This window comes from Uranotaenia lowii, chromosome 2 (genome assembly GCF_029784155.1).
Source record: "Uranotaenia lowii strain MFRU-FL chromosome 2, ASM2978415v1, whole genome shotgun sequence".
In the NCBI taxonomy this organism is placed as follows: Eukaryota; Metazoa; Arthropoda; class Insecta; order Diptera; family Culicidae; genus Uranotaenia; species Uranotaenia lowii.
In genome coordinates this window covers 344,497,769-344,522,348 of record NC_073692.1, presented here as the reverse complement: position 1 = coordinate 344,522,348, position 24,580 = coordinate 344,497,769, and the positions used below count along the sequence as shown (strand labels likewise).

The 24,580-nt window shown below is 34.1% G+C and overlaps 1 protein-coding gene across 3 annotated transcripts in view; it reads left to right on the top strand.

Annotated features, from left to right (window-relative positions):
• The window catches only part of LOC129749464 (insulin-like growth factor-binding protein complex acid labile subunit), an 835,561-nt gene that overhangs the window by 596,650 nt on the left and 214,331 nt on the right, over positions 1-24,580 (top strand). For all 3 annotated transcript variants that reach the window (XM_055744438.1, XM_055744439.1, XM_055744441.1), the window contains one exon: positions 1,818-2,215. The gene's annotated coding sequence lies outside the window, so the exon portion shown is untranslated. The remainder of the gene's footprint in view (positions 1-1,817; positions 2,216-24,580) is intronic.

Here is a 24,580-nt window from a genome sequence, read left to right as displayed (position 1 = left end):
AAAAATTGTTTTGTAATAATGTTTGTAAAGCATTAGAAGTGAGACGGAAAGGTTTCACTCACACCGAGAGGGAGACAACAAATCCTCTTTTCTTGAAGTTGCTCTACTGAAATCACAGTCAGGAAAACGTCGAGCGACGGTGACGTTGAATTTACAATTCAAAGTTTTCATTTGCCATCGGGCAAAAAAGTGCAATCATGCTTGAAAAAGTTGGTCTACTCCACAAAAGACGAATGGCAAAAGCGGCCAAAGAGCTGGAAAGTAAGGCAAAAGCAAACTGTAAGCAATCCCTGTCCTATACGTAAGAACTTTTGCACGGTTTCGGTCAGGAATCAGCTGCTAGAACCTACAAACATAAAAACCAGCATAACGAGATGCTGTTTCGTTCATCCATCGTCTCAAGATCTTTTTTTCTCCGTTAAAAACCGGAGGCGATGCTGGAAACGATTTGCAGCTTCTGATTCTAGCAGACGAAATTTTCTCGCCGGACTTGACTAGAACTAGCTGAGGAAAAAGGAAGCCGGGAAGGAAATCAGCATATTTATTTTTATGCCATTTCTGCCATAGCCAAGGCGGCAAAATTTGCACTGCAAAAATCGATCGGTGGAAATTGATAGCCTTTGTTCTGGAACGTTTGGCCCGAGGTTTTTCCCGACCAACCACCATTTCTGACGACTGAACTTGTGCGAATGGTGTTGTTGGCTAAGGCGCAACACCACCAGTCACTGAGAGAGATGGGGTGCTTTTTATGGGTGCATCTCCAGCTGTGCGATAACTACATATTGGCGTTGCGGGCAAAGCCAGAAAAAAAATCAACTAAATAACTGACCAACCACACCAGATAGCGTTTGCGTAAAAAGTAACGAGACTGGAATTATATGGTGGCAGAAAAGTTATTCACTATCCAAGTGGTGCTGCGAAATTGGAGATCATAAATTAAAGCTTGAAAGGGTTGGCTTCTAAGCAGGATTCTCGAGTAAATAACACAAGCAATCATTAGAAATCCAAATTGTTAAGCGAGAAAAATGTAAAGATTTATTCTAGTTTAAAAAAAAGCTTCAATATTTGAATACATTGAGAATGAATGGTTTGAAAAACCATTTAGAATACTTCCACAGCTCTACAGTGAATTCATTTCGGTTATAGTTTAACTTCTCCTTACAACCGGAGACAATCTCAACAACAAGGTGCCGGAAAAAAACACCTCCGCTGCACCAAACACAATCGATAAATTTATGCTTAAATAATACATTTATTCCAGTTCGTACAGCAACTTTTGTTGTTCAGAGCTGTTCCACCAGCACCATCGGAATGAGCTACATAGAAGATGAAGGAATAGCAAAAGGAAAAAAAACCTAACAAATCTGGGCTCCCTTACAGAAAACAGAAATGATTCCCCCGGCATGATAGTGAAAAGTTTTACCATTTCTGGTGAGACGGCATCCTCCCGGTTAGCCAGCCAACTGGCAAACCATGAGAGAGCTATGTGCGTTCCCCACCGATCATCATCCCCCCCTACTCGGTGTGGTTTCTTCAGCCATTCTGCACTGTCTTCCAGTTGTAGGTCTTTCAGATGGTCGGGTTAATGCTCATGTATGTTGCAACAGTTTTTACACCTTCCTTGAAGCTGTTCTTTACACACTCCGCACTTCAAGACAGCTCGCTCGCATTATTATTGTGTGCCAATGTTTTAGCAATGCCTGGTCGTCTTTATGCCACAGTTCTAAAGCAGTTTCCGTTTTAATCGTCGCACTAACGCTTTGTTTTTTCGTTTCTGTTCTTCCCTGGATGCCATTTGTGGCATTTGCCTTTTTCAGGTGCTGACGACTAATTGTAACATAATGGAATACAAGCACTCTGGCAGCAGCCGGTTCGCCTTTTCCACGACGACGACAACGAGATTCTGTGCCGATCAAAGTTCAACAGCAGCAGCAGAATCCGAATCACCATTATTGTCAACTCGTCGAGTCGAGCTGGTAGCATAATTTTTACCGCACCCACCGACCTACCCACGCAGATCCTTCTCCCGGGAGAGGCAACAGATTATGAGCACCACTGTTAGAGGTGCTTTGGTGCAAGAGAAAAGAAGAAGAATCGAATCGAAAATAAAGTGTTCAGTGAAAAACAACCAGCCGGTTGGGCACTCGGTGTTGAACCAAGAAAAACGAGCGATTCCGGAGCGTCCAGCAGATCTGCCGTGCGAGATACGTAAAAGGTAAAAGAATTTTAATAGAGTTTATCCTATTGTTTGAAGAGTGTTTATTTTAAACTCAGATTATTGTAGGGAAATATTTGAGGGCAATGCGATAATTTTCAATCAAATCAATGTACACCAGATAAAACTATACTCAATTTGAAATTTAATTTGAAAAGACAAGGATTTCACAAAAATCTTTTTATTTATAGAACTTGAATTAAATTTCAAAAATATCTTTCAATTGATGTTTTTTTTTGTTTTCCCATAGACTTGGAAGGAACAAAAGAAATGGAAACTTTGGATCTATATAAAATAATTTTGGTAGAGAAAAGAGCACCATATTCACTTAGGAATTTCAACATTCAACCTATGTATAAACCTATGGGATCGTATATGAGAGTATAAATTTTTGAAAAACAATGCTGTCCCCTATAGACTCGAAAATTACCGAACTGATTTGCTTTAAACTTGGCAGGTGGGGGTATTGAAAGCCGGGAAAGGTTCCTATTATGGTTTGAGAGCCCTCCCTACAACAGGACCCAAAAAAATCATTTTTTATTTTAAATCATACCTACAAACAAAATTAATTTTTTTTTTTCAAGGACTTTGTTGATGCTGTTCTGTGATATGAATAATTATTTACTTTTTATTTTTACGTTTCGATTTACTGTCATTTTTCAACCATCTTCAGAAACAATTATCTTTTCCCCTATCTTTTACCCTATCTATCCGCAGGGGGTACAGAAAAAGACTGTACCCCCATTCGGATAGATAGGGGAATAGAAATAAGTACAATCTGAAGATGTTTGAAAAATATAACTGTTAATCGAAACTTAAAAAACAAAGAAAATATTCATTTATTGCACCAAACAATATTAATAAAATCTTAAAGTACAATCAAACGGCGATCAAAGCACGTAAAAAAAAAAGAATAATTTTAACAAATTTCATTTGATTTTAAAAAGGTCCAGGAAAGCACACCGGGTCAGCTTGTATAAAAAAATCGACTGTGTGAAATAAGAGAAAAGATTGTTTTCATACTAAATTTTTTACCCATAAATTTATACTTGATTTTTTGTCCACCTTTAAAAAAGAGGATCGATATTTCAGCACTAATTCTTGCATGTGAATGGTAACGAATATAAAACTGTATATTGGATGAAGATGCGTGTGATGTGGCAAACAATTTATTGAAAAATATTCATAAAGTATCCAACAGACTGACCTATTTCAGCAAATTTTAAATCTCATTGAATATACTCGTGTTTCATGATAATGTTAAATATAAGGAGTAATATCTACATAATGAACATGAATTTTTGTATATATAAACGATTTTATAAGACCATGAATTAAGAATAAGAACAAGTTCAATGCACCTTCACGATGTTGTATATTTAATCAGTGTTAATATCTCAGTCAGAACAATTCATTCAAAAAAATTTTTTTTTGAGTTTATTATAATTTTGAAATCACAGAGTTTCACTTTTAATGCTTTTTTTATATTCAAATGTTATTCAACAACCCAAAAAAATCACAAAATGAGAAATTATGTCATTATTTTGAGAAAAAAAAAAACGAAACGACTATCGATCTTGAGGCTAAATTATTCTTGACTAAAACCCTTTTATTTGAATAGCTTTCTACGGATTTCCAACATGAAATTTTAATAGACACGCAAAAGTTAGTAGTTTAAATTGAGATTTTTGTGGCTTTCGTATAAATGTTTGTTCTGAGTAATTTTTCATGATTTGCTTATGACATTCCGTGCGCAAAACATTTCAAATCGAAAAAATGATAATTTTACTCGTAAATATGTAGTGAAATAAGCCACAAATATTATGATTAATCTAGAACTTATTTTATTTAAAATAAAATTGAATCAAACAAACAAAACTAACACTTTTTGGAATATTTGCTATCAGTTGACTTCCACACGTACAATCTTACATTTAGTAGTACCGTCAAACGGAGCATCATGCAAAAGCAGAGTTAGATGCAACATTTGTTTACCACAACACTTATTCAATATTTATTTCAATATACTGTAATAAAGTTATCATTGAATGATATTAAATTTATAATGACATAGTTTTTAACATCGTGAAAGATTTTTTTAAAGTTTTTGATTGTCATAAAAAAAATTAAAAATCGAGCAATAGATGTAAAATTTTTTATATTTTTGGATGCCATATAAAACTTTACCTAGTATGACGGATTGGCTTATTGATATTATCTACCTGATATACACTATCCTTTACTAACACTGTTGGTGTATAAACATTTTTCGGACAATCACCTTATTTTCTTAAATCAGTAATTTTATAATTCAGTTAGCTGTCCGCAACAGAATGCAAATTATAATTAAATCTCATAAATCGCGTTTCCATATGCTGAGGTATGATTGTTTTGCATAATGTGTTTATTACCATTAAAATTTCATCCATCCTAAGATTTATTTTCTTACAGAATATTTTGAAGTATTTTTTACCCCTAAATGTATGCAGCAGATTAACACTTTCTTTCTTAAAAACATTTTTGACAGAAAAAATTTAAAATTTAATTCGAACAAAACCAAAAGTTACTGCAATTGGTGCTTTATGCGTTTTGACATCACACATGTATCAAAAACTGTAAATTTTCTAACGTTTTCATTGGATTTTTTTTATTAATTACAGAGTTTGTTGCAACTTGCCGCTTTTTCTTAACAGGGTGAAAATCGCATGTTTTTGTAAATTTAAAAATAACTGGTAAAACCAATAATTTTTCTGACTACGTCAGTTTGGTGTCCCATCAATCTTTAAACTTTTGATGCACAAGAAGTATGATTATCTGTTATCATTAGGATTTTAAAAGCCATTGAAGTTGAAAAGTGTTGCATGTTGCCCCAGTTGACGGTACATGCTTTCGACGCAGCACACTATTCACAACGTTTTCTTCACCAAACCCAAGATTTTCGCAACTGCTATCACCATTTGATTAAGGAGGGTAAGCAGATACATTCCACAGCAAAACCAAATTTCCTCAACAATTTTCTGGCCTTTTCGTGAAAAAATAAAACCTGTGTCTCTAAAGAACTCTGTGCGGTTTTTTGAGTGTAACTTCAAGACCAAGTGCCATCTCTCATTAAAGGAAGCTAAGGGCATAACGAGCACCTGGAGCGAACTGGACACCCCTCTCTTCTTGAGCTATGCTTATTTTCCGAAATATATTTTCTCAAGGAACAGTTTTGTAGCTCCTATACTCATAATTTTTAAGCAAAAGAATAATCTCCTTATCCTTGCAGACATATTTAAACAAACCAACTTGGTTCTTAGGAGACAAAAATATTATTATTTTTTAGAGCCGGAAAAAAGCCTATGACAAATATTCTGTCAATTTTATTCAATGCGATGTAGACGCTAATAAATTCTTTAACAGGAATTTTGTCAAAACGTTCACGCGGAAGGTCTTTGACACTATTCCATTATACACAAGTCTTTTTTTATTTCCTCACCTGAAATCGCTTTAAAATAACTAAATGAATTATGATTTTACAGTTTCAGTGTATTTTTATTCACTTTACATAGTATTTGGTCATTTTGGATTTGGTGGCCCAGGATTCCCCACCATTTTTCAAAATCGAGAAAAAAAATTATTTTTTTTAAAAAGTCAGAACAACGAGAAAAACTTTTTGAAAAAAAATGAAAAATCATTCAAATGATACGTCAAACACGTAGAAAACCGTCCAATGTACCCTCTTGAATTTATTTTCTAAAATTAAAAATTATGGAGCTCAGAAAAAAAGGGGCAGTAATACTCTACTCTCCTCAATAAAAATTGACATTTAACGCGTTTACAAGTGTTTTACAAATCAAAAAATCTTAAACAAGCTGTTTTTTTGACATCTTAAATCCAAATAAACCAACGGAAAAGAAAGATTGTATTGCTATTGTGTATGGTTTTTTGTGTTTTAAATTTTTAGTTGGGAAGAATTTTGGTTTATGAAAACCTTTGTAGAATTATTTATTAAAAAGAAATATGAATTTATCATTCCCCAAACAAAAATTGAAGACCGCATAAAGTGCTGCATTTATTTCAACAATTTGTTTAATATATTTCATAAAGTCATTTGAAAAGGTGATCAAAAACATACATAAATCAGTGAACGTACGTTTCAAAACGGGGAAATATTTTGTTTTTCGTAAAAATTATAATATTTTTTAACGAGAAGCAATGATTATCAATTAACCTTCAATAATGTAAAGATAGTTCTAAAATACTTTAAAATAATTTTTTTTTGGAGTCCTGCACGACATTCATGTCAAAAAAATTTCAGTTTTGTAAAAACTTTATTCGAAAATAAAAAAGTGTTATGACTTCCAAATAAAGATTTTGGAATCTAGAATATTTAGGCTCTTTGTTCAAATAGTTCATTTAATTTTCAACTAATTTTCAGTTTATCAAAACTAAATTATTAATAAATATTTTATCATTTTTTTTAATTGTTCCACGAATACGGAACGCAAAAAATGTATTTATTTCAACGTTCCTTTATCTGTTGTTTTTTAAGTGAGAGTTAAATATAAGAATGAATAATTGGAAAGTCGGAAACTAAATCAGTTAGAGGAAAAATATAACTCTTTTATTAGTGTACACATTCTTTGAAGTCTACGCAGAAACCATTCTTGCTTAAAGTTATTCGTATTCAAAATCCTTTGAACGTTGTTGCTTACTTACTTAATGATCCCGCGCCGATCCTGCGGTGCATAGGGCCGTGGTAAAAGACCTCCACTGTTGACGATCCGGAGCCAGAGTCTTCACCTGGTCCCAGTCAAGATTCTCGTCGACAGTTCGGATTTCAGCGGCTAGGCTTCGCCGCCACGAGTTTCTGGGTCTGCCTTTTCTTCGATGACCTTCTGGATTCCATTCAAGCACCTCTCTGCAAATCTCGTTTTCATCTTTTCGCAGCGTGTGCCCAATCCATCTCCACTTAAACTTTGAACGTTCGCACGATTGATTTTTTTTGAGCATTGAAAAATACTTCATTATAAATTGATAAAAAAGGCAATTGAAAGTTTTGAGGAATGTATCCCAAAACTCTCCTATAAAAAGATTTAAATCAATAGTTTACCAGATGGCCCGAATTAATACGGGTTTGCTCGGGTTATTAAAGCAAAATTTGGGGAAGTCCACCGCAAACATTTAAGAGTGTATATCGCAGGAACAACAGAACTAATCAAACGAATATACCAGATGTAAAGATTGTATTAAACTTACCAAAATAGCATATAGCTATAAAAGTGGAGGCGATATATCTACAATTACAAGATTTTATCGATTCGATTTCCCCACAAAATGCAAAATATACGATATGAAGTAATTTGAGTGAAGCGAAAAAAAAACTTCCCGACCGAGATTTGAACTCAAGCCTCCGAGTTGTTAGTCCGGTATCTTACCACTATGCCAACTCATCAGTTGAAATGATAAGCGCTATAGCTCTATATGTAAGATTTTCTGTTCACGAACCGGTCAAAGGGAGAAAGAAGGAAGGATCACCCATTTATCGTAAATCAGTTCACTCAAACCGTAAATGTCGAATTAGCGTATTCTCAACTATTTGGAGACATATTTAGGAATAGACTAAACTGCAATCCGATTCAACTTTTTTTGGGCAAAGCTTGTCGTAAATGAATGATAGAAAATAACTCAATACCAACTTGTTTACGATGGTTATTGAAAATGTCTTAATATTCGATTTGGATTATCATTTTTATTGCGATTTCATGTTAGCTGGGCAGCCCGGCCTCAACAATTATTAGCTTAATAATTTGGCATCTTTGTAACATGTTGCAGAAAACATTTTTTTCAGCCTTAGTCGCACGTTTATCAAACAAGACTATTCGATAAGTAAATAGGACATGACATATACTAAGAGTGATTTAATCATTTTTAATGCTATTATAGCAGAATATTTTCAGGATTGAAAATCACCAAAATACATTTAGGAGAAAACTGAGAATTGTGCCAAAGCTTCCTTGAATATTAACGCGCCATCACTAAATTTGACTTCAAAAGTATCCGGACTTCCAACAGATTTATGACAAATGAAAAAGAAGTACTAGATTGCCGGAAGTCTGTGTTTGTGACCAGTTCATCAGCGACGTTTCTAATTTTTTTTTTTATTTAAATGGACAATAATGGTTATCTTCCGGCATAACATACATGAATTTTAAACTGTTCTAACGAATTTTAATCGAAAGATCAATTGAAATTGATACAATTGATTGAATTTCAAAAATCAGCCATCCGATGCTTGATGAAATTTAGAATTGAACTAATTCATCGGCACCAGACCAGCAGTCTTCGTCATTAGCAGCAGGATATGTAAATTTAATTTATTTTTATGGAGCTCGTAATAATTTTTACTGCTTAACTATCAGCAGAGCATCAACAGCAGAAGAGGAGTGCAGACGTGCGTTGTCAGAGAATTTTTGAAACAGCAACAGCATGCGTGGGTGTCATGATAAATTCTCTCGATTTCGGTGGATAGGAGGATGAGACGACGTGCTTTGTGCTATTGACTTTGGACGTGTAGTTTGAAATGTGTGTTTGGGAATGAATGGGTGTTGTACATTCAGCCACTCTCCGGTCAAATCGATATCATGTTTATTTATGAGTCGATGACGCCTCCGGGTGCTGAGTGATAAATTATTCGCACCGATGATGATTTCAATTTCGCATTATCAGAAACTGGCTGCTTTGCCCCGCGCACCTTTAAAAGGTTATCCAAATTGGCCTGGTTTCTGTCGTACGCCCCGGTAGAATTTGGTCTAGGCCAATTTTTTCTGACCAAAAACGAAGCTCAAACACGCAAACCAAGAATTATAGTTTTATTTTGGACAGTGTCCGTGGTTAATTATGTGCGAAAATTGATTGGGGGTCGTAAATTTTTGGTCAGTGACAAATTTTCGGGATCGTCTCATCGTTGATTCTCTCTGGTAAAAGATCAACCGAAAGCAGATTCACATATCCCCAAAAAACCGACCACTCCGAAAGCTCCGAAATGAGAAATGGACCATGTGGGACCGATTTGCTGTTGGCCCGGGGGAAAAACCATTAGCATATCGCACACGCAAGCTTGTTTTTGGTTTTTGATTCTCAATTCTCGATTCTCGTTTCGATGTTCACCATTGGGTGCCTTTGCGAAGATCAAACGAGTTGGCGGAAATGGGTAAGCTGCAATAGGCAAAATCCGATTAAAATATGCTAACCATTAGCGGAGATTAAAAACTATTGAAAGCCCATTTCGGCCGATCAATGCGCTTAAGCCTGATTAAAGATCGTGTAATCAGCGAAAACTATTTTTCAAAACGGTGATCGATTTATGATTCTATTGTCTCCATTTCATGTGAGCCTCGTGGAAAAAAAACTGAATCGAAATGACACAAAATATGGGAATTCTATCGAAAGCATTTGGTTGGAAACGTTTAATCACTGGTTTTGAATAATTTCAACTTTCAGATCGGTTAGATTTTCAATTAGAACAACATGGATGGATTTCTCACAGTTATAAAAAAATGCATTTATAAGATTTTTCAAATAAAGAATTTACAAAAAAAACCATAAGCTGACCCGGTGTGCTTAGCTTGATCATCTTCAAATGAATAAAATTTTCATTAAGATGATTTTTTATCTTTTTATGTTGGTATCATTTTAAATCAACCTTAGCATAAATCAGAAACAACAATTTTATTACGAGAATTGTAGCTGGAGTTTGAAATTTCAAAATAAAGATTATTTTACTTTTAAAAAAAAAAAACTTGATCTTGAAATACAGACAGACAGACAGACAGGGCAGACAGGGCAGACAGGACAGACAGGACAGACAGGACAGACATGTCAGACAGGACAGACAGGACAGACAGGACAGACAGGACAGACAGGACAGACAGGACAGACAGGACAGACAGGACAGACAGGACAGACAGGACAGACAGGACAGACAGGACAGACAGGGCAGACAGGACAGACACGACAGACAGGACATACAGGACACACAGGACAGACAGAACAGACAGGACAGACTGGACAGACTGGACCAGATAGATAGGACGGACAGGATAGACATGACAAACGGATCAATCAGAACAAACAGGACAGACAGGAAAAACAGGACAAGCAGGACAGACAGGATAGACAGAACAGACTGGATGAGCAATCAGTTAAATAAATCATAAACCAACCTCAAACCACAAATCATTTATCAAGGTTGTTTCCCTTACCTAAATGAAATCTTCGATACAGTCTCTACTCGAAAAAATAAGACATCATATCCCTTGAAAAAAAAAATATCGGCTGCCATCAACCTGTCGGCAGAAATTTCTGACATCCAAGGGATGTCTCGCTTGAAAGATGATTTCCCACAACGAATAATTTTACGGCAACATGAAGGGGCAACACAAGAGAACATTCCTGAGAAAAAGTAAAAACTTCATCATCACTTTGGATAGCAAGAGATGGGGTCAATACAATATATTTAACGTCGTTTATTTACGTTATTTTTTGCACTGGTCGTCCACCAAAAAACTTCACCAACGTCCAGCTAAAATTTGCTTAGTGCCAGTTACATAACAGCGAAAAAAAATTAAATTCCAAAATTTGAATTCCCAAAATTTGCATATCTATATTGGGATTCGGTACGGCTGCCGTGTCGGCTGAATTTTTGCCAAGCTGAACTTGACTTGGATGGGTTCTGGTTTATTTTTCCTCGATTTTTTTTACCTTCTGGCTAGCAGCCATATTTTGGATCCGCGCACCAAAAGCCCCCAGCATCCGATGTGATATTATCGTTGTCATCATCGACGATGGTGTTCTGGTGGTTGGCGGCACCCTTATAAAAAAAGATCCAACGTTAGGAAGAATCAACAGCAGCATGGCAGCCAAAAGGCGGGTTGAAAAACGCCGAACCGGCTATGTGATGATGATATGGAATGATACCTACTATCGTGATACAAGAAGCGACACTGATGAAGCCGAAAATTGCCAATCTCAAAACCAGTCAGAAGTTGAGCATATGGAAGAAAAGTAAAACCTTTGCATCCCTTTCTCTTTTGGAAAGTGCAGGAAAAAACATAGTTGAAAACGATATTTAAATGGAATGATACTTCTTTTTAATAAAAAAAAAATCAGAAAATAAATTTAGTGACCGAAGTTTGAATACTTATGGTAAAGTTTACGGTTACTTGGCAAGCTGTCTTTTTAAACTTTTTAAGGATTAATTATGGATTTGATGGCGTTTTGTATGCAGCAGATATTTTTAAAGTCCTCTGGGAAATGCTTGGATTGGTGATTAAGCCCGTAATTTTCAGACGACATTGCTTCAGTTGTTTTGGAAGACTTTCGGATGCTCTCTTAAAACTTCAATAAAACATTACCTTTTTGTTTGCTTCAAACTTTTTTTTTTGAATGCTCAATGGCAACAAGCAGGGCTTGATTTCAACGGCCGTAAGTGTACAGTTTTGGATCAAGATATCAAGATTGCTCCAATGCCGTACTGGTACCAGCTTCACTTTTCAAAGTTGTTAATATCTGTAAATCGCTTGGACCCCCACGAAATGTGTTTTCGGTGGAAGGGTTCAACGGAGAGAAGTTAAATTTTTGTTCTCTTAGACCATCGTGAAATAAAAATGGCTAATCCTGCTTAACTTTTTAATTAGCTTTCGGTGATATTTATAGCATATAAAAGTAGATCGGAGACTACCATCTGCCGCTTTAATAAACATTTATTTAATCTCACAGCAAATATTTATATTGGTAAATCTCAAAAACAACAAAACATCTTAACAAATATAGCAGATGAAATGAATAGATAAAACTTCCAAAATATCATGCAGCTTCAGAACAGAAGGCGATTGACATACAAGGTTGCCGACATCACAGCATTCTGAACTGTGCATGTTTTTCCAAAATTATAAATTTTATGTCAACATATATTGTAGATTTCCAACTTAAAATAAACATGATAAAATTGGTTATGTTAAATGACTTTTCATAAGTAAAATGTATAAAAGACTTATTTCTTTTTGACTTTCAAGTTAATTTATGCAGTTTCCATTTCAATAAACCATCACAGAATTTTGGCGATTTATGGTTTTAAACGGTTTCAACTATACTCCTTCAAGTTAATGCTAATATGAGTAATCTGATGAGAAAAAACAAATGAAAAAAAATATTCCCATCATGTACGGGTTTCAAACTCACGCCCTCCGACATCGCTTCTCGTTGTCTTACCACAAGGCCAGCCCAACAAATGCAACAAACTTCAGCTTTTTAGCTTTAATTTGTAAGAATCGGTTAAAGCATGGAAAAAAGGAGGGTTGTTTGAGTTTCAAGTGAAACTTTATCCATTTATGGGCATTACATATCTTAAACTGATTTGAAATATTTTTGAATATCCAATTGCAGCCTTAATTTAAATTTTAGATTCTCTGGTTCTTCTAAATGCTCAACTTTGCATTCAAAAGAGTTTTGATAAATAACTCAACACAACAAAATGAGCGTTTTCTGATGACCAAAGAATTATTAATAAAATTTTGATAAATTTGGTTGCTCTGAATCCAAATATTCAACAAGTTTTTTTTTCTATCAACTACTGCGAAAAAAAATTATAGAAGTAAAGTCTGCTTCATTTAATATTGGAACAAATTCTTTTGCTCATTGTGGCGCTCCTAGTGGACGGATTTGGAAACTTTTTTCACCCACGTGTCGGGAAATTCATTACCTTTCACCATGTATTTATGTCATAACACCAAACGATAGCATTTTGTAAACAACCGCCATGGAAGCCGAACGGAGAGATCAAATTGTGCACAGTTTTCTTGAAAATCCATTGTTGTCGGCATCGAAGCTAGCTAAACAGCTTAAAATGCCCAGAAATACCGTATGGCGTGTTATCAAGCAGTACAAGGAAACATTGACGACGGCTCGGAAGCCGCATTCGAAGCGTCGGAGTGGAACTGTCGACCGGAAACTGCGTGGGAAAGTCATCAAGGCCGTCAAGAGGAATCCCAATCTTTCAGACCGCGATTTGGCCAATAAGTTCCAGGCCGCTCACAGTACGGTGCGACGAATTCGTCTCCGGGAAGGAATAAGGTCATTCCGAGCCAGCAAACAGCCAAATCGGACGCTGAAGCAGAACAATGTGGCCAGAATCCGTGCTCGAAAGCTGTACGACCAAGTGCTGACCAAGTTCGACGGATGTATTCTGATGGACGATGAGACCTACGTGAAGGCGGACTTTGGGCAAATCCCAGGTCAAAAATTTTATTTGGCGACGGCTCGGGGGGATGTACCTGCAAAATTTAAGTTCGTGTTTGCGGATAAATTCGCCCGCAAGTACATGATTTGGCAGGGGATATGCAGTTGCGGACAGAAAACCAAAGTCTTTCTCACTGACAAGACAATGACATCAGAAGTCTACAAAAAAGAGTGCCTACAGAAATGGATTCTGCCGTTTATTCGTGCCCACGACCGTCCAGTAATGTTTTGGCCGGACCTCGCAAGCTGTCATTACAGCAAAACGGCTATGGAATGGTACGCAACGAACGGGGTCAGCGTAATACCGAAGGACCTCAACCCCCCAAACTGCCCCCAGTTCCGGCCGATAGAGAAATACTGGGCAATCACGAAGCGGAGGCTTAAGGCAAAGGGAAAACTTGTTAGGAACATGACTCAAATGAAGAACTGGTGGAATCAAATCGCCAAAACGGTGGACGAAAAGGGTGTGCGCCGCCTAATGTGCCGTATTACGGGAAAAGTACGAGAATTTCTTCGAAACAGCAATGAACAATTTTTTAATTTTTTTTTTTTTATGAAAGAGTAAAGAAAATGCTACATTTGTATGAAAAACAAATTATGAATTCGTTAATAAATGACTGAACTACACGCAATTGTTTGTGTTCCAATATTAAATGAAGCAGACTTTAGTCTTCTTGTTTACTTTTTCAATATTCTCTAAAATATGGAATTTTAAAATAACTCCCAAAAAAGTTATACACCATATTTAATTTGAGGTATTTTTAAAAGCAAAACTCAAATCGTTTTTCATCTTCCACAAATTTGCTAAAAAATCAAAACTCTTTTTTAAATTTTTTTAATAATGTCAGAAAAACATATGAGGATATATTTTGAAATTTTTAAGAAATGAACAATTTTTTCATCACAATTCTTTCTAGAATTCTTAAACTAGAATTTCTAGGCTAAATATTATTCTTTTAATTAAATGGAGAAAAATTAACCAATTCAGCATCCAATTTGGTTTTTCATGTTGAATTCTAAATTCATCTTTTTTTATATTTTTCAAATCTTATAACTTATCAACGCTTTATCACTGAAACTTCAGGTGACAGATGAAATCTGACAAAAAAGAATCGAGTTCAAGACGCAAGTTCATCAGAATTTTATTTTGTATTCATTTTGGAATGAATTTACTTAATTTTACAGTCAGACTATTAGAATCCATGTTATTCAATTCTGAATTTTTGTGTTCAGAAAACATCATCTTTTAAACCTTCAACATCTTAATTTTTAAAAAACCTAAAAAATCTGAAACCTTTTCCAGAACACAATATTTAAAGTGAAAAAAAAATCAAAATATTCCAATTCGAAATTTTAAATTATGAAATATGTTGTTGAAAGTTTACAAACGTTTTAGTTATTTTTTTTTGTTCATTTTTCTTTTTTTTAACGATCACGATTTTTTAATTGTTCGGAAAAAAAATTCGAATGATGATGAGCAGCAACTTCCAAGTTTAATTTCAAATTTACAACAGAACTAAGAATTCCTCGTTTTTTCAATTTTTTTCATTGAAAAATCAAGAAACCAGATCTGTCTTCCTTTATTTTGTCAGTTCTTTCTTTTAAACTTTAAACTTTAAACTTTAAACTTTAAACTTTAAACTTTAAACTTTAAACTTTAAACTTTAAACTTTAAACTTTAAACTTTAAACTTTAAACTTTAAACTTTAAACTTTAAACTTTAAACTTTAAACTTTAAACTTTAAACTTTAAACTTTAAACTTTAAACTTTAAACTTTAAACTTTAAACTTTAAACTTTAAACTTTAAACTTTAAACTTTAAACTTTAAACTTTAAACTTTAAACTTTAAACTTTAAACTTTAAACTTTAAACTTTAAACTTTAAACTTTAAACTTTAAACTTTAAACTTTAAACTTTAAACTTTAAACTTTAAACTTTAAACTTTAAACTTTAAACTTTAAACTTTAAACTTTAAACTTTAAACTTTAAACTTTAAACTTTAAACTTTAAACTTTAAACTTTAAACTTTAAACTTTAAACTTTAAACTTTAAACTTTAAACTTTAAACTTTAAACTTTAAACTTTAAACTTTAAACTTTAAACTTTAAACTTTAAACTTTAAACTTTAAACTTTAAACTTTAAACTTTAAACTTTAAACTTTAAAAGTAAATTTTGTTACCCTGTGTTTATGATAAACAGGAGAAAATGATTTTTTGAAAAATATATTATCTCTTACTTTGATCACTAAAATAAAGATTTTTTCTTCTTTTTATCGAAATCACTCTTCAAATCGTGATTAAATATAATTCCAAATTCAAGTTATTATCACGGAATGTTTTCTACCAACGCTTCCGATAAAAATGTTAATGAAGATAATTAAAAATTATCAATTGTTACTATTTTTTTTCATAGATGATTTCTGACCTGATCTTAAACGAATATGAGAATAAAATTAAATACATTTATTTTTAAATCTGGAGTTATATTTTGTGTATTCTATTTCAGGGGTTTGACCAGTACCCTTCCTCCGAAGAAGATTGTTTCCAAGCAAAATTTTTAATTCAAGAAATACATCTTTTTAAGTCATAAGAAATAGCTTTATCTTAAAAGGTGTTTAAAAATAAGTGCTTACAAACATGTCTGAAAATTAGCTTGCCTGCGGCAGAATTTACTAAAAATATCACTCTGTTCTTAAGACATTTCACGAAATAAACTTATTTTTGTTGAAAATTTCGATTTGCAATTCAATAAAATTGTTGTATTGAATCTCAAATCTTGACGCACATATCCCCTACCTCTACTTAAGAATAGGTTTTTACTTAGAAGAGTGACTGAACAAATCATTCATGAAATACAATTTTTTCAACCATATGACAAGTCACGACAGTCAACAGATAAAGCATTAAAAAATTGAAACATAGTACCCATTACTTCATCACTAATCACTTTGATTCAATACAAAAACGTTTATGACACTACAAATTTTAAGCTGATATGAAACATTGTTCAACAAACAAGTGTAAGCCTTAATTTTTTTTCCTAAATGCTCAACTCTACATAAAAAATTATCATTTTTCCTATGTTCAAGTATTAAAGAGAAAGTTTTGATTAATTGAGATGTCTTAAAACCAAATATGCCTTTTTTAACAACTGAAGTGTTCGAAAAATAAATAAAAAATTAATAAAACTCTTTTAAAAAAAAATTCAACATTTTTAAACAAAACTTTTTAAAAATTTTCAAAATAATTTTTTCTGTTTAAATAACAGTTCTCCCCAAGTTCACAATTAAATTTAACGCCTGCGAAAAAAAGTTATAGAATTTTTTTTTATTTTTTTTTTATTCTGTAATTAACGAGAATTTTAACAAATTTTAAAGAAGATCCTAACTTTATTGAATTAAGTTATTTTTAAAGGTTTCAACAAATTTGTTAAACTGAACTTGCTGTACTGAATTTGAATATTTGAGATCATTCATCATCATTATCTTCAAAATATTAATCCTAAATTCAATGAATTTTCATAAATCGTTTCAGAATCAGCTTTTTTATCGTTTAGATTTGTTAGTCCAGCAGTTATCAATGATTGATTTGAATTAAAACTGATTCATTTCTTATCTTATTAACTTTATTTTAACAAAACTACCAAATCTAGAATTAAAACATTATTAAAATGAGTTCCGTTTAGATAAATCCTTCAAGTTAGTTTTGAAATGGTAAGGTGTTTTTATCAATAAAAATCCTTATGAAATGTTAAAAAAAATTATATAAACTTATCTTCAAAATTTAGTTTCATCTTTCAAATATTTCTACCAAAATCTGTAGGTTCATCTTTGTTTTTGATTTTTTACTTATTGTGTTCTGAAAATATTATCTGCTTGGAAACCATAAATCTAATTTTTTAATAAGATAAACATGGATTCTACTTTTTGTTCTTTCCAGTACTCAATATTTCAACTGACGGCGAAAAAATTTTCATAGCTAGATTTTTTTTACTTTTTCATCTGCCCTTAAAAACTCGTAAACGTTTCACTTATTCATATTATTTTCAATTTAAAAAATTTCAACTTTCTTAAACTTTTATTTTAATAACTAGAATTTTTCAAAATTATACAAAATGATTTTGAGCTTTTAAAATTAAATATTTAATTCTTTTTCTCTGATTATCTCTGATTTTAGTTACTGGCAGAAAAAGATAATTCAATTCTTTATTTTATCAAATTAAATTAACTCCTGAACTATTAGTTTGAATAAATTCTCTTAATTTCATAATCGAGAATTCACATTTCAAATCATGATTAAATGGTTTTTGAATTCAAAATTTTAAAGTCAATACTGTCCATCAACCCTTCAATTGAAAACGAACAAAAGACATAATAATTAAGATGGATATTAGATAACAATTATTATCAATTACCTATTAATTTTAATACATGGTTAATTTTCAACCTGATCAGAAATTTATTTTTATATGCTGATTTAATTTCTTGTTATTTTTGGTGTTATTATATTTAATTTACTCTATTTCTATGCACTGTTTCTCATATCCGAAGCTCCAAGTTATGGTTTCATTCAAAACATTAATTTAGATTTGATTTCTGGGGGTTTGGAAGTTTTGTTTTGTAAATTCTAAAAAAAAAAAATTAAAATTTGGTTTCAAGCAACTTTCTAGTTCCAAATAAGGAACATCGTTTTGAATAATTTTTCAATGACTAACTGGAAATAGAATAATTTGAAATTTTGGTTCGGATTTGTTTTTTTTTAATCGTATGAGTAAAATTTTTCATTTTTTTTTCGAGCTCTTGTGATGTTCTTAGATAAGACTATGGATTCCAAATGAATTTCCGGATATATTTTATAATTTTGGTACTGTCATTCAATTCACTTTAACTAAATTTGAATTTCAGAGTCTGGACGTGAGATTCAAGATTCTGTTTCATTTATTTATTTTATTCCTTGAATCATGAGTGGAATAAAAAATAGATCGAAATACGATTGAAAGTTGTTTTTTGTTATTGATGCTGAGCCACGAAAAAGTAAGAAGGCTGAAACATTTAGGCTCTTTTAAAGCATGGAAGATAAACTTTTAAAATAGTAAGGATTTTAATGGAGCTCTGAACAACTGGTATAATGATAGCGAATTTTCGATCCCCCTCACCCCAGTACGTGACGCATTTTTTTCAGATTTTCGATCATAAATTAACAAACCGTAACAATCTGCTTTACACCCTCCCCCCTGAACGCGTTACGTTATATTTGAATGACCCCATATATATTTATTAGAAAGCGCTATGGCTTTTAATGGAGATTGATGCTTGAATAGAGTGCTTACCTCACATGAATACAAACGATGTATTCCTCAGATATTAGTTAATTTTAAGTTGGTTAAAAACTCTTCCTGCACTCAATATTGCAATAATTGGAACGCATAGAAGTTTTCGAACGAGTTCAAATTTCCTTGAAACTGCATTGAAAACTGGAAACTCGACTCAGATCGAAAAAATCTTGTTCTGAACTAGCAAGCAATAAAAAACGAAAATTGGAATTGAAAACCTCCCCTCAGAGAGCAAGTTTAAGCTACACGCAAAAGTTGATAGGAAATTGCATTCACCAAACTTGCAGAGATTATTGTACCTACTCCAACTATAAGGAGTCCAATAACGAGTTACCTCCCGGAGTTTGGAGCAATGCAACTTGTACAAGACGGCCTGCAGATTCCTGGCAAACGAGCAAAAGCCGAGCAAGAGTTATAAATATAAATAAACTAGAATTTTTAATGCTATTTTCTTGTTTTGCACAATGCTCTACACGAGATGTGCACGGGAGGTTTGATTCTGAGCTCGTTCATTCGTGGGTTCGTTGAGAGCTGTTTCTGTTGCTTCTTTCGGCTCGCATAAATATTTTTTGCCTCTTTCAGCCACCCCAAGCTGCCCTCAGTAGCTTTCAGGAACAGCAAGCAGCCCTGCACTGGAGCACCGTAGGATTCAATCATTCGAACTTCAACTGGAACTTTGCTCACTGCAATGGAACTTTTGCCCTATTTTGCGTGTTGCCTTTCGGAAATCATTCCAGAACTTTTCTCCGCATTGGTTCGCTTTTCACAAAACCGACTTCCTCTGGAAGTATTATTGTAACGATTATTTTTTTCGCTCGTAGCGGAATAGAAAAAGCTTTTCTGGTTCCATTCAAATCTGGAACCTGGAAGCGCTCTGACTTTCTGAGGTCCAAACCAGCAAAACGGGAAGGAAAATTTATGGAAAATTTATTCCAAGGTTTCTGTATTTCTAACAAACACACGTCGCCTTTTTAGGGGCTCGGAATGTTTGAAGTTCGTTATTTTTTTTTTTTTGGTTCCGAGGTGCTGCGAAGTGTTTCCAAGACAAAGTACAGAGACGTGTTGGGTTGAGATAATCTATCAAAGGTCAGTCAAGCAGTAGTTCATTCAAGCTAATCGATTTACGGATCGGTTTTGGACCTACAAATTTAGGAGAGGCATGTGTAAATATATACCTACTGATAAGTATTTTTTTACTTTTAAAAAGCTCAGCATTTTTTAATTTATAAACAGAACAAAGTTATAAAAAGAAACGAAATTTCAAAAATGCTAGATTTTTCTACTTGGTCTTTAAAACCATCTCAGCTATAGTCAAAAACCAAAATGCATACTTTTTAGCAGTGAACTTGGAAAATTTACCGAAAACATCCCGAAAACATCCCGAAACCAGCGTAAAACTTAACCATTATCAAAACTGACAGTTTTTGTTTAATTTTATTAGAGACGTTTTAACCAACTTTTGGTTATTCGCGTCTTTAAAAACTGACAGTTGCTTGCGAAAAAATGTCAGTCCATATTCAGATTTGATTCCGTTTCCCACTGAGCGAAAGATTCTTCCTCACCAGGAAAGCCAGCTGACAATCTTTCCTTCTCTAATGGCTTTCCAAAGTTCGCACCACCACGCAGTTGGGGGGCCTTAGGTCGGTGCATATTAAAGTTTTTTTCGCTCTTACAGCTTAACATGCAAGCCGCCCTGTATTCAAACTTCACCCTAAGTGCATTAAAGCCGAAGTCACCCCCACCACCCCATTTTTTGCCATAAAAGTGGATCGAAGCATGCCAAAGCGCCATTAAGAAATTGATTGGAACTTGGTACGTTGAACGATCAAAAGCATGGCTTTAGGGCCTGGAAACGACCACAAGCTGAGAGAGCTGGGTTAACTTTATAAAGGCAGCTTTTTTTCGATCCCTTCCGATTGATTCTTGAGGAGCTAGCTACCGGATGGATTGGGTTGGAGGTGGTTAAAACCACACAGGTGTTCTAGGAATAATTGAATCCCGGAGAGTGTATAAGGTATGTACTTCTCGGCTTCGATTAAGAACCAGTTTTCTGACGACGAAGACGTGGCCAGAACTATTTGCATTTCCCACCTTGACTTTAAAGTTGGAGCATTGAAGATGGAAGAAAAAAACTGGAACAGGTAAAACAAGCAGAAACCTATCCAACCAATAAATCAACCACCGAGATCCTTGGCACCATTCATCAGAGCCGTCCGAGGGCCATTCGATTCAGTTGAACGACACCTTTCCGGGCGAAAAATTGCAATGAATGTCCAGAATCAGAGCTTGATGCAATCTCTGATTTGATGGACGGAAATTTGCGTCCAACATTTGCAGTGAGCTTCTTCAACCGCAAACTTTTATTCCGAAGCCATCCAAACTGGCCCGGAGTAATTTAGTAAGATAGCATCGTAAATAACAATTAAAGTTTTCCGCTTTTCAAGTTCGCAGTCGAATGCAATTTTTTGGTGCATAAAATGGGCTGAAAATCAAGAACCGGAATGAAAACAATTGGGTTGAGCTGTTAAATGATCTGCCGTTCCGAAGATTTCCTGTTGGATTATCGTACACATAGAAACTTTTCTTCATTAAATCATTTTCATTCTTGGTCAAGATATTTTAGAACCGTTGGAATTTCACAACTTTTTATCTGTATCTCAAACTGTCTAATTTTCCAGAGGAATATTCCGGAATACTTTCAGAATTTTGCGTCTGCTATCGCTAAAATTTGCAAAAATAATGACTCTAGACCATAGGTCGGCAACCTGCGGCTCGCAAGTCTCATGCTGCTCTTTGGACGTAAAACTGCGGTGCCTTAGCTCACTGCGAATATTTTTTCTTTTTGAATACAATAATAGGAATCGTACTAAAAATGCACTATTAATAAGGAAACTAATTATAAATCCATTTTCCTACTTTCAACCATCACACAAACTCGAAAAACTAATAAATGGTGTTCCTTATTCTGAATTACTGAAATAGAAGTGATAATTAGTTATTTATTTAAATAACATTTCTTAATTTTCAATTGAAGGGTTGATTGAAAAATGTCACGGTTATATCTTGAATTTGGAAAAATAAACAACCACGATTTAACATGTAAATCCTAAAGTAGGAAAAAATTCATTTTAAAACGAAATAAAATTTGTTAGAAACACATAAGGTTACGGACCAATTTTTATTGCCAACTGTATTTTTACCCGATTGGTTGATACCGTTTTACCCGATGTTCGTAATCATTAATATTGCCTCGCTTTGCATGAAGTGATGTTCTCACAAGTACCGTTGTTTTACATCATCATAATCATCATAATAATACCTACTTATTTCGTTACGAAAGTAATCATCAAAATATTCTCCAATATCAACAGATTAAATAACGCCATATGGTTTTATAATGGCTAAACTTTTATTCCACAATCAAACATAATGAAGCATGATCATCCATTAAATGTAGCATATTGGTATAAACTCGTGTGTGCAAACACGATGGAATAAGCTATTGTTGATTTATCATAAATAGCGAATTTCAAAACAACGCGATAATTGCCTTTTAATTATACATTCTTAAGCCTAATCATGTACCTTGATATAAAGCGCCACTGCAGCGCCGACTTCATACGGGCTTCGATGTCTGCTACCGATTACTGCTTGTTGTTGTTGCTATCTTCCTTGTTGCTTGTTGTTGTTGCTATCTCCTAAATTCCAACAAGAAAGATGAACCAAAACAAATGGCAGGACTGTGTTGGTGATAGAATTCCTTCTTCGCCTCTGGTATGGGCGATCACGAGCATGCTCTTCTTTCTACTATCACAAACACGGACAAACGTAGACGGTTGCTCAATTCTCACTAGAGCTAGCCCGCCGCATGCATGCAATTTCCACTTCACAACACAAATTATTCACTATGGCACATCGTATCCTAATCTCGATCTTCTTGATTGTTGGCTTAGCACGGAGCACAGGCGGATCTTGTTTTCGGATGCGCGCGATATTCGTTCTCGATGCTCGAAGACAACACCCGATGACGATGTGAGCACTCTCGACTCTCGACCGACGCAGAAAGACGCGAACAACTACTGTGTTCCTCTTGCCCGCCTTGCTGGAGTTACCGATCAATGAGTATAATTGACTATTCGCACACGGATGTTCCAGGGTGTGCGTGTCGGGAAATTGGGTGGGATGTCTGGATCAACGATAAAACGCTCCGGGTCGCTTGACGAACCTTCTCCCATGGAGTGGAACCAACTTGTGCTGTTGTGACCTCACAGCTGACTTTTCTGATTAGATCATCGGGATCTAAGCCTTATTGTTCGCATGCATCTACGGAAGATTTCCTGTGGCCGTGGCCAAACTTCTGGTCCCTGCGATGCCGATTGCCCTACCGCTGTGCTTTCACTTGCTGGCTTTTGTCTAATTAGAGTATTAAGGCGCTTCTTAAGTGTTTTCCGGTCGCGAGATCGGCATGGACTGTTGTCCCCTATCTGTCACGAATTACTGTACTCCGCAGAATTATTTTTTGTAACTCGTCAGCGTTTATTCGGGACAGGTTTGCACAATTAGTATCTCGACGACTCACAACATGTCGTGCGTGCACTTGGGACACAAGAAATGAGGCTTGAGCGGAAATGAACTCTTGCTAATGTCAGCACGATTGATGTGTCAAGCTTTTGTTATCGATCTTATCGACGCTTGTACACAGTCAATATTTGGTTTTCTTAACATCCGATAAAATTGCTAGTTTTGCTAAGGTGGTTCATAATTCTTTCAAGTCAAAATGCTTCAGAACGGTAACATTTTTAACCGATTTATATTTGGATGATTTTCTAGATTTTGATATATTTACGATATATTACGATATACGATACGTAAATACGATATATTTACGATACCGATTGATGCGCAATTATGCGAATAATTCAGTTAATCTTTTCCTTTCTTATTGTTGTAGTCAAGTTTAGTTTTCTCCAGCCTCTATTTAGGCACACTTGTTTGTTGGATATTTTCTTCTACAACCATCTGTTTATTTTTCTATAACTTCTTATGCTTGAAAACAGTTATTCTCGATAAGAATGGAGTAAAACAGAAAAGCACCCACGTTATATAGTGTGTTTCAAATATTTTGAAAATTCCGACAGCACACTGCAATTTCGACGAAATTTGTTATGCTGTTGTTCTTGGATGTAGATAGAAAAAATATTCTTTTTTTAAATACCCGTTGTTTCTACTTTTTTTTTTTTGGTCTTTTTCATTGGAATTTGCTGTCATTTTGGTTTTGTCAGTTTCATTTTTGTCCAATGGCTAGGTGCCTATTAATTGCTTTTCGTGGTTTTTACCGGATGGAAAATAGTTTTTCTCATCCGTTTCACTGTGGTTGCACTGTTCACTTTACGATTGAGAATTTAAGGCTTCCAAGAAGATTATGTTTTCAGGATACAAAATTTCAGAATTGAAGACGAAGACTTATAAAAAATTTCATAAAATTTAAATACTAGGGCTTGGGTTGGGTTAATTTTTTTTATATCAATACAATCAAATTCAAAAATAAGTTTTCGGGGATTAAAAATTTCATTTAAATGACAAACCATTATGGAGAATAATTTATAAATTTTAACTGATAACTCTAAAGAACAGAATTTTTGGTGCGTATGTTTAAATGTTTGAAGATTATGATGTTTTAAACTCAAATCTTTTGTAACATTATGTCAATCACCTCTAGTTTTGGTGATGTGGCGTTAAGAAGTTTTAAAAA